Source organism: Rhinatrema bivittatum, chromosome 12 (genome assembly GCF_901001135.1).
Source record: "Rhinatrema bivittatum chromosome 12, aRhiBiv1.1, whole genome shotgun sequence".
Lineage (NCBI taxonomy): Eukaryota > Metazoa > Chordata > Amphibia > Gymnophiona > Rhinatrematidae > Rhinatrema > Rhinatrema bivittatum.
Window position 1 is genome coordinate 77,763,051 of NC_042626.1, and position 16,600 is coordinate 77,779,650.

General features: G+C 43.6%; 1 protein-coding gene across 2 annotated transcripts in view; it reads right to left on the minus strand.

Moving 5' to 3' along the window:
* The window catches only part of MLLT6 (MLLT6, PHD finger containing), a 371,762-nt gene that overhangs the window by 337,061 nt on the left and 18,101 nt on the right, over positions 1-16,600 (minus strand). The window lies entirely within an intron of this gene.

Genomic DNA, 16,600 nt, shown 5'->3' on the forward strand with positions numbered 1-16,600 from the left:
CCCCTTATGTCCAAGTGCTATCTTATAGAAACTTTTCCATAGAAAATGCCTGTTATCCAGGGATTGTAGGCTTACTCCTGAGATTTTTCTAGGAAGTTCAGCAATTTGAAAAGAGTAAAGTCAGACAGGAATAAGTGTGAACTTGGAAAGTCAGACAGGAATAAGTGTGAACTTGGAAAGGCCCCTACATCCCCCAGATCAAAGCAGCTGTCACATGGAGTGATTAGTAAAGCTCTGTTCACAACAAGAAGGCGAACAGCTCAGTGGATCATGCACAGGAAGCACAATAGCTCAGCTCAGGCCTCAGATTAGCTATGGATACTTTTAGATTTCTTCTGAAATTTCACAAACAAAACCAGCACTAAGTGCACTTAAGGTTGTTGACCCTACTGGTTTACTTTAGACTCTCCAGAAACGAAGAATTCGTAAATAACATACAATATTTCAAGGATTCATCAGCAATAGCTTTCTTAAGCGGAAGGGTAAGGATTCATCGTCCAACTCTCTTATTATCATAACAGGTTTACCACTCATTGCTGGTAAAACCATCACTGGAAGCTCTCTCTTATACATTTTAGACACCAAAACTGCAGCCAAACTTTCTGTCCTAATCAGCTGCTTGTACATTTCAGAAGTTAAAGCAGTAAAGCATAGGAGGAGGCTGTCCTAATAGCTTGATCCGCACTCCCTGGCTTGGGTGGGGCTGTGCAAGCATCACTTAAGGATGATACTTGGCTGCCAGATTCAGGGACCATGATTACAAGGTTTCAGAAGGAGCTTTGGTGCATGAGCCTTGGCTAAAGGACCAGACTACATACATCTGGGGAGGAGGGAAATAAAATATGGGAAAAACCTCTAAGTAGTTGCAAATGAAGGCTGACCGTGTCAGATCCCAGCTCTAGTTCTGATTGAGCTGGAGCCCCAGTGGAGTGGTAGGAAACTGCTGGGTCAAAAATTAAAGAAAGTAAAAGGATCCTATTTGAATGAAAGTTACTACATAAACCAAATTATTATATTCTCAAATAACATAAAACTATGGGGGCCAATTTCAAATGATTTAGGATTCTTGATTGGCCCTTTTAGGATAAGTTCCTAAATTTAGGATCCTAATTTCATCAAGTGTCTAAATTTATGCTGCGTTTGGCAGCTCATAGCCCCCTCACGTGAGCTGCCACTCTTACCTCCTTCCCAGGGGCACCCAGACTCAGGTCACAGCACGGCACAAGTGCATGTCCCTTCATTTGCGGAAGGATGCCGCCGACTCTGGCCCTAACTTCCCTAGCACGCATGCGCAACGCCTGCACTGAATTTAAAGGGCCAGCAGCGGGAAAATCAGAGAGGCACCCATTGATGATGTCAGGAGCCCTCCACTATTTAAGTCTGCCTGAGATGCCCCCTCAGTGCCTTGGCATTAGGTTGTCTCCTTAGAGAAGTGCATTCCCTCAGCGTTCCTGGTTCCTATCTTCTGTTCCTGGTTTCTGATTCCTGCTGTGTCCCAGAGTTCCTGTGTCTTGTTCCCGGTTCTGTTGGCTGTCTGGTTCGTCTTGAGTTCTTGCCTTCCTAGTCAGTCTTCCTCATCTGTCTTCAGCGTCCCTTCTTGCTCCTGCGGTCCCTCATCCTCCTCTTTGTTCCTTACTCTCGGATTAGACTTCTGGCTTTCGGATCAGTGTTCCGGCTTCAACTTTGGAAAGGACTTCTGGCTTGACCTCGGATTGACCTTGACACTGCCTGACCTCCTCCTGCCACTGATCACTGCTTGTTTACCGTTATTGACTGAACTCTGCCTGGGCCGACCTCTGCCTAAACCTCAACTCTGCGAGAATTCTGCCTGCCTTGACCACAGCCTGAACCTGACAGATTATCTCCCGCCTGCCCTGACCGCTGCTTGTCCTGACTCCGCTTTCCCTTACTGTACTGGCCTGCAACTTCTTCCATGTGACGGATCTTCACCTCCACAGAGGCCCACGCTTATGTCCAGCCTGCCCCAGCACCCAAGGGCTCAACCTAAGGGGAACGAGGGCTGGTATTGGTGAAACTCCAGTTGGGCCTCTGCTTCAGCCAGCTCTGCCTGCCAACGGTGAAGACCTGCAGGGCTCCTCCCCGCACGTTATGCCAACTCCCCCTCAGTCCAAGGGTCCCCTTCCACAACAATGTAGGGTCCTAGAAAGTGGGTGGCTACAGGGATAGAGTTAAAGCAGGGAAACAAAGTTAGGAGCTTAGCACTGATTTTCAAAATTACACATCTAATTTAGAATCCTAAGTCTAGGTAAATGAATATCAGGCTTAAGTTTAGGGTCTTAAATTTATATGAATTTTCAGCTGAAAACTAAAAAGTGAATTTTAAAAGCCCAGCATGCGCCAAAACCGAGAGATATGCGAGTATGTCTGGCCAGCATGCGTCGTGCGGAATTTAAAGGTGCCCGAGTACACACCTATCTCCTGGAACTCGCCCAAATAAGAAGGCAGGGCATTCTGGGACTTTAACATGAAATGTGCGTGTAAGTATTTATGCTCACAAGCGTGCACCAGGGTTCCCTGACATGTAACTTTACTACTGCTATGGATGTCGTTTAAGTAATAACATAAAAAATTCTAGGATAGTCAGTGGGATTTTAAGAGTTGGTGCTAACAGGGTAAAAGGGAGGCTATTTAACTAGGGGGGTTAGGAAGTCTTATCCCTTACCTGGGTGAACTGAGAATGAACTGGAGAAACTGGTAAGTGCGTCGGCGAGCGTGTCTACTAAAATCCCCCCACCTTTGCAGTAGAGGCATTTGTGTGCACATGTGCATGTCCATATAAAATTGTGCGCACACAAATACGCACATGCAGCCTATTTTATACATGCACACATATACGCACATATGTTATAATATGGCCACATCCTTTGGCGCGAACTGGCATATGAGTTTACATGTTAGCCTGCATGGCTGTTTCAGAGTTACCTTCTTAGAATCCTAAATTAGGAGCTTGGCTTTTTCAAAAATTAATTCTTTATTATAAACCAGAAAGATATTTGAGGTTCACTGGTCATTGCCTGCTTGATGTACCTGCAGTTCATACAGTTAGATTGGCAAAATCCCTCCAAAGGCTGTTTGCTGTAGCAGGCCTTATATTATGGAACTGGCTGCCTGAGCCTCTTAAGAGAGAACCACATTTCAAGATGTTTAAAAATGACCTTAGAAACACATTTATTTAGTGAAGCATTTAATCAGATTTAGTAATTATAGTACTGCTATATTTTTGGTTCTCAGTTTGGCAGGACATTAACATGTTCCCTGTTAGCCTGTTTGGGAAGACTGAGCTTTTTGTTATGTATGTTATTTTATTTGTATTTTATCTGTGATTTTTTTTCTGTAAGTCACTTAGAATAAAGGATAACACGGCATAGAAATCTTTTAAATAAATAAATATTGCCCCTGATATATCTAAACAATGCTACATGAGAATATGTAGCTCCTGCTAGTTTTTACTTCACACCTAATATGATTCCATTCAGACTGTTAAGTAATATCTGTAAAGTCCCTGAAAGCCCTTTGTCTACAATCCTCCAAATGAAAATGAATAAAAAACAATAATTTACCACACAACATAAAAACTTTCAATGTACATTGTCTAGCCAGGTGAAAGTGCTGCTGCTGGAATAAAATAATTCCTTTCAGTATCTGCAGAGCGCCCTCTTCAAAGGAAGCCAGCTCAGAACCCACTGGAGTGGAAAAGCTGCTGTCCAAGTGGCAAGTGTTTTCAGTGGCTGTGCACTAAACTACTTTGAAGTCTACGCATGAACGTTCGCTGTTACCATGTATAATTAGGCGAAGACAAAATATAAACATTGTAGACTTTGTGTTGTCTCTTTATTCCTGCAACTTGGGCACATGAAAACAAGAACATCATTCACAGGTTTGGATAAATGCATTTTAATTATGAGAAAAAATGCAAATTCACAAATACTTTGTGTTTCCTGATGCTCATCAATTTGTACTGGCTCGTGTCCTTTCCATGCTGGGGAAATATTGTGTAGAACTAATAGGCAGGCAATGCAGAAAGCCGAGTTCATGTTTTGGGAATTTACAGCTTAGTTTTTAAAAGTGTTTGTGTTATATGGCTGTAAATAAATCTTCACTTACATGGAACAGGGCAGGCCATCCACATATAAAGGCACTTGGGAGGAATATAACAGGAACCCATCTTAATTCTTGTATCTCTCTAACAGGAGTTTATCCATTTGACTGATGTATTTGATAATCCAATGGCTAGTATTTTTTTCAAAGGATATCATTTATTTGTTTTTATTTTATTTATTTTTTTTGTAAGCACAGTTTTTCTTCAGAAGCATACAAATACCTATGTCCAAAGCACAAAGCCACACTTACTGTACTAATACAGCAATTTGTTCCCGTCCCAACGGTACTAGTATCCAATATCCATCGAACAAACAGCTATAGGAAATACAGAGTTTGAGTGCAATAACCACATAATACAAAGAGATCATTGTGCACCATAATAATACCCATGTTTACCTTCCATTGTTTTCCCCTTCTTCTCCCGTCCCCATCCCCACATCCCTCCCCCCCATCCAACCTTTTCCCACACTCCATGAAAATTCATTACCCCACATACAAATCCAACCAATAGTTAGACTGTATCATATGGGAAGTCTACCTTATTACTCATTTTGCAGGCCTTTTTTTCCAATTAACATAAGTTTTCCAATTAATATAAGATTGCCACTGCAGTTCAAATTTACCCAATTGCTTCCTTTTCATTGCAGTTTCTTTACCCATATAATACACTTTATCTAGTCGTTGACACACTACTTTTAAAGAGGATCTTTCCAATGACATGCCACAACATCTAGCAGCTAATATAGCCCTAGATTTTTCATTCCGCTATAGCCGTGGCCAGAAAAGGGGCAGGGGGTGATAGTGTGCACCCGGCCGCATCGCAGCAGTGCATTTTCGCCTGCCGCAATTGCAGCTTCGGCGCACACTATCGCCCCCATAGTTCCCCTGCAAAAGGTGCAGCTATTTCTGGTGCTACTGCCGGCGATAATGTGTAAAATATTATTGCCTGCAGCACTACTGGACCCAAAATTTTGTTAATCCTGCCCAAACCCTGCCCTACCCCCCCCTTTCCCTGATTTTAATTTTAACGTCGTGATGCAGTCGTTATTGCATGCGTTAGGGCCATATTGCATGTGATAAGGCCCTAACGCAGGCGATAATGGCTCATTGCGTTTTGAAGAATGACCCTGATAATTTGTTTAGCTAAAAATACTTAATAATTCTCACCCTCAATATTGGATACATTCAAGAGGAAGATTATCGGATATTTTAAAATCCTTTTCCCCAATATATCATAAATGAATTGCTCAACCAGTTCCCCAAATTTCTCTATAACTGTACACTCCCACCACATATGAAAAAATGTCCCATATTTGACACATCCTCTCCAACATTTATCTTCCAGAGATGGGTATAACTTATTCAGTCTTATCGGAGACGTATACCACCCAAACAGCAGTTTATATCCATTCTCTACAATGTTAGCCAATATGAACTCTTTTTTACCTGCACAAAACATGAATCCCACTCTGTACTTCCCAAATCAGTTCCTCCGATACCACAATATGTGAAGGCTTATATGATAATTCCCCAATTAACAAAGCATAAAGTTTAGAATAACCCCGTTATTCTATGCGCTTGTCCGCAGTATCCTTCAAACAATGATTTCCTTTTCTGTAACTCTGCTACCACCTCCTTAGATTGCACCCAATGGCCCACCTGCAAATAAAAGTAATAATCTGTACTAGGAGTATCAAAAGACCTCCGAATCTCCTCAAAACCCATAATTCAGTAACCATCCCAAATTTGCTCATCTAGTACACCCGTTCTCTACCTTGTAGCCATTGTTGAAGAATATCCCAGAATGAAATCCATATTGTAATGAAGTGATGTACTGGGAAAATACTTCTTATCTCTAACCAAACGTCTCTTCCATCGATTCCACAAGTCAAGAGTTAGGGCTATAATCAGAGACACCACCTTAAGCAATATTCTTTCCTTCTCTGGTACCCATACCATAACATCAGGTTGTATATTATTTGACATTGCCCTTTCCATATTAATCCATCCTTTGTGCCATTCTAATACCGTTTTGAGTTGAGCCACTACATAGTATCATTGTAGACAAGGCACCCCCAGCCCTCCTCTGACCTTAGACAACTACAGTACTCATCTCACCAACCAGGGCGGTCTGCACTTCCAAGTGAAGCAGAATAATTTACGTTGCCATAAAGCCATACATCCTTCAGATATGAAGACCGGTAGGATTTGAAATAAATAAGAAAGCCTGGGGAGAACATTCATTTTTGTAATGGTGCTTCTGCCCAGCCAGAAGACGTTTCCCTTCTTCCATCTTATCATGTATCCCCATAGTTTAAATCAAACAAATCTTTCAATCTGGCTCTGATTTTTACTCTCAAATATTTCACCCCTTTTTTAACTAATTTGAATGGGAAATTAGACTTAGTACTTAATGTTTCTTGTTCCTCTGAGAGAGAGATTGATTCAGAAGTTTAGACTTGCCTGCATTCATTTTATACCCTGATACCTTACCATACTTGTGCAAAGGAGGTAAAAGACATCAAAGGAGGAGAAGACTGCCCAGGCTCTATCAAAGTAAACATCATCCGCGGACATGGATAGTTTGTACACCTCTGTCCCCACCCTAATGCCCTGGATCGCCTCCATATTTTCTCTCCAAATGTTATTCTAAATATAATGCAAAAATGAAAGGCAAATGGGGGCATCTCTAGCTCGTACCGCGTTCTATTTCATATATTTCACATTTATTTACATACTGTTGTTCTGGACAAGCAATCATGGCGGTTCACAATAAAAAGCAATAAAATAATTTCAAACATATAAAATCATTATTACACAATAAAAAACAAAGCATAAAATACACAACTACTCCCCAGCCTTACTGTAACTGAACTCTACTTTCTTTTCTTTGCCAGCATATGCTACACTGAATAGCTATGTTTTTAAATCCTTTCTAAAGCGCTTTGTATCTTTCTGGACACGCAAGATGTTCAGCATTGTATTCCACAGTTTTGGACCAGCAATTGAGATCACCCTCTCTCTCACCTCACTTAAGTGTGCAGAGTGCAGTAGGGAATTTGTAATAAACCTTTATTTAAAGACCTCAAGTTTCAAGGTGGAACATATAAATGTAGTGAAGCACTTAACCAATCACTATGGTCATTGTTAATCATGTTATGAAGAATGCAAAGTACTTTATGTTGTATCCTGAATTTGACTGGTAACTAATGCAATGTTTTCAAAACAGGTATGATGTGATCAAATTTATTATTACCTGATAAAACTCTTGCACTAGCATTCTGAAGTAGCTGCAAGGAACGGATTGTATTAGCTGGAAAAACCCAGTAATAGGGCATTACAATAATCAAATTCAGTAAATATGAGGGTTTGTAACACTGTCCTGAAATCTTCATATGTAAGAAGATGCTTTAAATGTTTTAACATGTTTAATTTATGGTAACCATTTCTTATTTTATATGAGATATGCTTTTTCATCAAGTTACTATCCAGCAGGACGCCAAGATTTCTATCTGGAAAATTGGTGAATATTCACTGTTTACTTTAATACAGGCACTTGGTTTAGCATTTAGTTTTTTAATCCATGCAAGAAAATTCCCTCCCAGGCCCAATTTTTCCAGAACCATAAACAAGTATTCCCAGTGGACCATACTGAAGGCTTTTTCAGCATCAACAGTCAACAAGATAGCTGGACACTGCTGGAAGGGGGACAATAAGTAAATCTGCAGCTCTAACACTAAATTTTAAAAAGGGAAACTTTGATAAAATGAGGAAAATAGTTAGAAAAAAACTGAAAGGTGCAGCTGCAAAGGTTAAAAGTGTTCAAAAGGCTTGGACATTGTTTAAAAATACAATCCTAGAGGCGCAATCCATATGTATTCCACGCATTAAGAAAGGTGGAAGGAAGGCAAAACGATTACCGTCATGATTAAAAGGTGAGGTGAAAGAGGCTCTTTTAGCCAAAAAAACATCCTTCAAAAATTGGAAGAAGGATCCATCTGAAGAAAATAGGATAAAACATAAGCATTGTCAAGTTAAGTGGAAAACATTGATAAGAAAACATTGATAAGAAATTAAGTGTAAAACATTGATAAGAAATTTAATGTGGACAAGTGCAAGGTGTTGCATATAGGGAAAAATAACCCTTGCTGTAGTTACACGATGTTAGGTTCCATATTAGGAGCTACCACCCAGGAAAAAGATCTAGGCATCATAATGGATAATACTTTAAAATCGTCGGCTCAGTGTGCTGCAGCAGTCAAAAAAGCAAACAGAATGTTAGGAATTATTAGGAAGGGAATGGTGACTAAAAAGGAAAATGTCATAATGCCTCTATATCGCTCCATGGTGAGACCACACCTTGAATACTGTGTACAATTCTGGTCGCCACATCTCAAAAAAGATATAGTTGCGATGGAGAAGGTACAGAGAAGGGCAACCAAAATGATAAAGGGGATGGAACAGCTCCCCTATGAGGAAAGGCTGAAGAGGTTAGGGCTGTTCAGCTTGGAGAAGAGACGGCTGAGGGGGGATATGATAGAGGTCTTTAAGATCATGAGAGGTCTTGAACGAGTAGATGTGACTCGGTTATTTACACTTTTGAATAATATAATAATAATAATAATATAATAATATAAATAGACGATTACCGACTCACTAGATAAAACCCTGGAGTTCTGGAACACCTGCCTTCAATCCATAAACAACCTTCTTACAAGCCTCAATTTGATCCTGAATACAAACAAGACAGAGCTTCTCCTCGTCACCCAAGACGGAAATTATCCAGAGACCAACACACGCCCCTCAATTCAACCAGTTTTCTCCCCTCAAGTCAGAAACCTAGGAGTCATTATGGATAACAATCTGAACCTCAAAAGTTTCATCAATAACACCACAAAGGATTGTTTTTTTAAACTTCAAGTCTTAAAACGGTTGAGACCCCTCCTCCACTTCCAGGACTACCGTACAGTTCTCCAGGCAATCATTTTTTCAAAAATCGATTACTGCAATTCACTCCTCCTCGGCCTCCCTACCAACACCATCAAACCTTTACAGATGCTACAGAATGCAACGGCAAGAATTCTGACCAAGACCAACAGAAGGGACCATATTACTCCCATCCTGCGGAATCTCCACTGGCTCCCAATCAAATTCAGAATTTTATACAAAACTCTAACGATCATTCACAAAACCATTCACAACATCACACCACTGGAACTCAAGATCCCACTTTGGCCACGAATACCCTCTAGACTGGTGAGATCAGTGTATAGAGACACTCTCCATGCCCCCCTCATCAAAACATCAGTAAGAAAGAGAGCGCTTTCCACATCTGGCCCAACACAATGGAACTCTCTCCCGCCAGATCTCCGGCTCGAAAGATGCACGATTACATTTAAAAAAAGACTCAAAACCTGGCTGTTCACCCAAGCCTTCTCTTGCTCAGACGAACAGTAGAGTCTTTTTATACCTTAGAGTCAGTTATGCTGCTTGCCACTAGAACAACATCTCTAGCTTTCTGTTCTTTATGCAGATGATCTCTTCCAGTTATCCCCATGTTAAACCCCCATGTTAAACCATGTTACTTGGATCCAAGTTTGCTCATCCTTGTTTTAATGTAAACCGAAGTGATTTGTAACTTGTTACAAGAATATCGGTATATAAGAGTCCTAAAATAAATAAATAATAGAAGGACTAGGAGGCATTCCATGAAGTTAGCAAGTAGCACATTTAAGACTAATCGGAGAAAATTCTTTTTCACTCAACGCACAATAAAGCTCTGGAATTTGTTGCCAGAGGATGTGGTTAGAGCAGTTAGTGTAGCTGGGTTCAAAAAAGGTTTGGATAAGTTCTTGGAGGAGAAGTCCATTAATGGCTATTAATCAATTTTACTTAGGGAATAGCCACTGCTATTAATTGCATCAGTAGCATGGGATCGTCTTAGTGTTTGGGTAATTGCCAGTTTCTTGTGGCCTGGTTTTGGCCTCTGTTGGAAACAGGATGCTGGGCTTGATGGACCCTTGGTCTGACCCAGCATGGCAATTTCTTATGTAGGTAAGGACCTACGGGTCCCCACCGTCGGCAGGCGAAGTGGGCTGATAGACAGAGGCCACTGGAGCTTCATCTATACCAGCCCTCATTCCCTGCGTGTTGAGCCTTTGGGTGCCGGGGCCAGCAGGACTTGGGTGGGCCTCTGTATGTAGTTGCAGTATGAGTTGGTTCAGCCCAGAGACAGCAGGTGAGAGATGGTACAGTCTTACATAGAAACATAGAAATGACAGCAGAAGAAGACCAAATGGCCCATCCAGTCTGCCCAGCAAGCTACGCACTTTATCCATTATTTTTTTCCCTTTTTCTCTCTCCCACCTGTTACTATTGGCTTCCAGTACCCTCCAGCCCTAATTCCCCTCCACCCAATTTAGAGAGCAGCTTTGAATCTGCATCCAAATGACATCCAGCTCAATTGGGGGTAGCAACCGCTGTAACAAGCAGGCCACCCCCTTGCCCCATACTCTTACCCACCCCTGTTTTTATTTTTTTGTTTTATTTATTTATTTATTTATTTTTGGAAATAGCAGCCCTCCATCCTTCCGCTCCGTGAAGGTGGAACACCAACTACTGACCACTGGCATCCCGCTCCGTGAATGCCTCTGTGGCTACTGCCGCTCCGTGCAGTGTTTGAATGCCTCTGTGGCTACTGCCGCTCCGTGCAGTGTTTGAATGCCGCTGTGGCTACTGCCGCTCTGTGCAGTGTTTGAATGCCTCCACTTTATTCACGTCCTCTAGACTTGATGGATCCACAGTGTTTATCCCATGCCCCTTTGAAGTCATTCACAGTTTTAGACTTCACCACTTCCTCCGGAAGGGCATTCCAGGCATCCATCACCCTTTCCGTGAAGAAATACTTCCTGACATTGGTTCTTAGTCTTCCTCCCTGGAGCCTCAGCTCGTGACCTCTGGTTCTGCTGATTTTTTTCTGACGGAAAAGGTTTGTCGATGTCTTTGGATCATTAAAGTTTTTCAAGTATCTGAAAGTCTGAATCATATCACCCCTGCTCCTCCTTTCCTCCAGGGAGTACATATTTAGATTCTTCAATCTCTCCTCGTATGTCATCCTATGAAGACCCTCCACCTTCCTGGTCGCCCTTCTCTGTACCGCTTCCATCTTACTCTGGACTTGATAATGTCCTGGAAACTCAGGCACCAATGGAACAAAGGCAGACAGGGGGCGCTCGAGCAAAAGCAGGCCGAAGCCTGAAGAAACCACATCCAGAGAGTAAGCTGGAGAGGCATCCAAGGGCAGGCTTGAGTAAGGGCTGGCGGCAATCCAAAGGCAGTGGCAAGCAAGGTTGAGGTCTGATCACGGAAATAGTCAAGAGAGTAGTCAAGCAAGTCAGAGGTCTGATCATGGAGAAGATCAAAAGCTTAGTTGGACGAAGCAGAGGTCTGGGTCTGGAGATAGGCAATGCGTAGTCAAACGAAGCAGAGGTCTGGGTCTGGAGATAGGCAGTAGCGTAGTCAGGTGAAGCAGAGGTCTGGAGATGATCAATGGCAAAGTCAGGTAAAGCAAAGACAAAGTCCGTGTAGTCAATCCGAAGCATAAAGCAGAGTAGGAATGAAGAGACAGGAATCAGGAACAACGAGGAACAGGAATGCAGGGATGAGATGAATCTCTAGGAGGCAACGAGTACTTGACCAGCGAAGAGACCTGTTGCAAAGGCAATGCTAGGGAGCGGAGCCTGAGCTTAAAAACTGTAGTTAGGCTGACGTCATATCTGGGGCTGTGGCTAGGTTCCCGCCGTGGTCCCTACTTAAAAATCACTGGTGCGCGTGCCTAGGGAGGGGCGTGGTGCAAGTAGCAGTGTCTCTCCGCGGACCACGGAGAGGCCCAACGAGAAGTGGAAGCAGGACCGGGAACGCCGGGGACTGTGGCAGAGCTGGAGGCACTGGGGGAGGCCTGAGGATGGAGCTGATGGCTCACTGCCGCCAGTGAGGAGGAACAGGAGGCTGGAGTCACTGTAGAAAGGTGAGGGGGCCGTGCCGCGGGTCTGCCACGGACGGCACACGTATCAGCTGTTGTTGAGCCCACCAAACCAGATTTATCACTCTGCAAACATTATCCGACGCTAGTCTACCTGGGATAAACCCCATCTGATTTTGATGTATTAGTCCTGGAGCAACAGACTGCAATCTGTGAACCAACATTTTTACAAATATCTTCATCTAAATTTATTAGGGAACTAGGTCTGTAGGATGCATAATGTCGTATCCCTCTGGCTTGGCTAGCACCATGATCCCTGCTGTATTACAATCTTCCGCTATATTATTATCTCCTAGTAAAGAATTAAACATAGCTGCCAGCCGGGCTGCCACTATTGATGACCTCGATTTGCAAAAACCCATAGAGAATCCATCTATACCGGGCGGTTCCCTTTTTTCAGGTCCTTAATAGCTTGCTGTACTTCCCCTACTGATATCTCTATATTCAGCCTCATACATTGGACCTCTGTAATACAAGGAAGCACAACCCCATCCAGATACCCCTCTATATCCTCCAATTTGACATCTTTTTGCTTTGTGTACAGCTCCTGAAAAACATTGGAAAAAGTGCCCACTAATATCCTCAATATCAAAAATCATCTTCCTAGTCTTGTCCTTAATTTTCAGAATCTGATTTTGAAATTTACAGTCCTTCATCTTCCTAGCTAACATATGGCCAGCCCTATTACCTTCTTCAAAATACTCTTGCTTAAATCTGTCCAGTTGAAAAGTATATCCTCCATATTCAGATCTTTCAATTCAGCTCTTAGGGATTCCAACTTTGAGACTACAGAAGCAGACACCCTCCGCGTATGTGCAACTTCCAACTTGCCTATTTCCTGCATTAACCTCAAGCGATTATTCTCCTTCTGCTTCTTCACCTGGGTTGTTCTTGCAATTAGTTTTACCCTAGCCGCAGCTTTTAAGCAGTCCCATAGAGTCACTTCTGAGACCTCCCCATTATCATTAACCCTCAAATACCCCTCTAGTTCTGATTGTAATTACTTGCAATATTCTGAGTCCTCCAGCAGGCTTTCATTAAGCTTCCAGAATTGCCCTCCCAGTACTCCCCTCATTCTATGTCTGTTTCCCCCACTTTAGATATCAAAGCTTTATCCACCAAAAAATAATTGATTCTAGAATAAACCTTATGTGACTTAGGGGTAGATTTTCAAAACTTACGCGCGCATGTCCATGTGTGCGCGCTACCCGGCTACCTGACTGAACCCTCTGTCATCGTCCAACCGCCTCTGTATCTCCAGGTTTTTACGCGCGCTGGCAATTTAAAATTAGCCCAAAACTGTAGACAATATGTCTTGCTTCAACACACTCATGTCTTTAAGGAACTCGTCAAACCTGCATTGAAAATCCACCCTCATGAGTGTGGCACTGCCGAGCCAGGCTCCCAATCCTTTAGGCAGGACATCCTCCACCCAGCCTGTTCCCGCAGTGCCATCTTCCCCTGCCTCCTCCCCAGACAGTTCACCATCTCTCTGTGCCGCCCCAGCCTCGTATGAAAAGTGTTTCAGGCTGACTAATTTCTTTCTCACCAACAAGTTGAGAATTTCCAGCATTCAAAATCTGCTTCTGGCACACTTTCAACCACAGATTGCTGCAAGATTCGCTAGACTGGCCTTGGGAGCACAGCCCTGAAGACAGCTCATGATGTTACTTCCTCCCCATTTTATTTTATTTCTAAGGTGCCTTTCCAAACATAAATTTGCACAAAATGGTGTTATTTATTTATTTCAATTTATTTATATGCCACATTATCTAAGAACAATATTTGGCTGGGTTTGATCTTGTGTTGTTTATTGATGTTTAAATATGTTTTATTTTATGTATATTTTACTATGTAAACTGCTCTAGGCTGGCATGAGGCAGTAAACAAATGCAGATAAAGATAATACTCTAAGCAATTTACAGTATAACACCCATAATCATAAAAAACATAATCATAAAACAGCCAGCCAATAAAACAAAATTAAAACAATAACATTATAAAACAAGCAATCACCAAAATAAAACAAAATAACCATGAAAAAGTCATCAATAATTATCCTAAAAGCATAAAACAAAATAACATAAACTAACAAATATAAACATGGCTACAAATAAAAACAGATCAACTGCAAAAATCAAAAAAAGAGCAATGCTTATCTACTAGGTTGGATCTTTCAAGTATGAGTTTGTGATTTTTGGGAACCCTGTTTCCCTCAGGAACATTGTTGAGGATCACCTACTGCTTGGAGTCTCATGCTGCTAGGAACCAGGCCAGTATATTGTTTACTTTGGCTCTAAAATATTTTTAAAGAAGTTGAAGTCTGTGTGAGGATTTTTGCATAATATTTTTGAGCATCAAATGGTTTAAAAAAAAATGTTTTTTGAATAAACCTTGTTTGGGACTATACCAAAAAGGAATACATTTTACATAATTGTTGCGCTGGAGGTGGACCCTTGGCCTGGTGCAGGATTGGTATGGCCCTCTGGTTGGACCCAGAAAGCGCCTGCCACCAGGAGGCGGAGCACACAAGGAGACAGAGGCTAACCGGAGCTTCATCAATAACAGTCCGGGGTTTCCGCAGGATGAGCCCTTGGGTATCCGGACCGCCTGGACTTAGGAAGGCTTCAGGTGGTCTCCCGGAGAGGTAGTGGAGGAGTGTGAGCACCACGAGCAAGGGTGCGTGGCTGATGCAGAGTGGATGGACCAGACCCAAACTGGAAGCTCCGGAGACCTCAGGGAGGTAACAGTTCAGGAAGGTTCTCCGGGCGAGGCGGGCAGCACCTGCGGATCTAGTCAGATGGGAGCTGCGGTAAGTTTCCAAGCAGATTGGTCTGGTAGACACAGTAGGCCAGAAGAGAGTGTTTGAGTGAAGCACAAGGGTCAGAGCCAGAGTATCGGTCCAGAAGTAGTCAGGCAAAGCAGGGGTCAATACCAGAGTCAGTCCGAGCGTAGCCAAGGCAAGCAAGGGTCGGTTCCAGACGGCAGACAAGAGAATGGTCAGGCAGGCAGTGATCAGTTCCAGGCAGCAGACAGGAAAATGGTCAGGCAGACAGTGATCAGTTCCAGGCGGCAGACAGGAGAATGGTCAGGCAGGCAGAGGTCAGTCCGAAGAGGTACTACCTGAGAAGGATACAGGAACACACAGAGGCACTGAGAACAAGGAGACGCTGGAACGAGGAGACACTGGAACAAAAGAACACTGGAACACAAGAAGGCAAACTAGTACACCAATGGTGTCGACCCGATTGCCAAGGCGAGGATCTGGGGACAGGGCCTCGCTTTGAATAGGGTTAAGCGGTGATGTCATCACTTCGCGTCTTGTTCAGGTTTCCCGCGCTTTGCCCTTTAAATACAGAGACGGCCGCACGCGCGCCTAGGGGCAGGGCCGAGACGGCCGAAGACGCAGAGCCCCAGCGGGAGCTCCGCTGCGAGGCCTGGAGCGAGGAGGAAGACGAGGCAGGCCGCGGTGAGCGTTGGGGACACCAGGAGCTAGCGGCAGCGGTGAGGCCAGCACTAATTGAGGGCAGCGCGAGGTGAGCAGGCCTGGTCGCGGCACCCACACGGCCGGGACGTGCAACAGTACCCCCCCCGCTCCTAGGCCTCCCCTTACCGGGCTGGGTTTCTCAGGGTGGTCCCGGTGGAACTCCTGGAGCAGGTTTTTGTCAAAGATGTTGTGAGAGGGCTCCCAAGAGTTTTCTTCCGGGACAAAGCCCTCCCATGATAGGAGGTACTCCCAATGACCAAGACGGTGTCGGATATCTAGGACCTCCTTGACTTGCAGGGTGTTTTCAGGTTCCGCTGTATGTAGGTGGAGGAGGCCTTCGGGAAGGCCAGGACAGGACCAAAGGCTTAAGTAGCGACACATGGAACGTGTTGTGAATTCCCATGGAGGCTGGGAGTTGTAGTTGGTAGGTGACTGCTCCTATGCGTCAAAGGATGGGAAATGGACTAATGAATCTGGGGGCTAGCCATTGAGATGGCAATCGTAGTTGGATGTGCTTTGTACTGAGCCAGACTTTCTGGCCAGGCTGGAAGAGCTACATGGCCCGACGATGGATGTCTGTGAAGCTGTTGGCCAGATCAGCTGCTTGGCAGAGTCTCTCCTTTACTTGGTTCCAGAGCCTGCGTATGGTTTGTGCTGTAGACTGGGCTGCAGGTGAGGGTACACTGAGTGGAACCGGTAGGGGTAGGCGTGGTTGGCAGCCAAAGACTACCGCAAAGGGTGAAACATCTATGGCAGAGGCGATATGGGTGTTATGGGAGAATTCTGTCCATGGCAGAAGGTCAGCGCAGTTATCTTGCTGGTTGTTGACATATGATCGCTTGGCCATTTGCTTGCGGATGATAGGCTGATGTTGTTTAACGTAATATTGAACTTTTTACAGAGACCTCCAATATTTAGCAGCAAATTGAGGCCCATGATCGGAGATGATT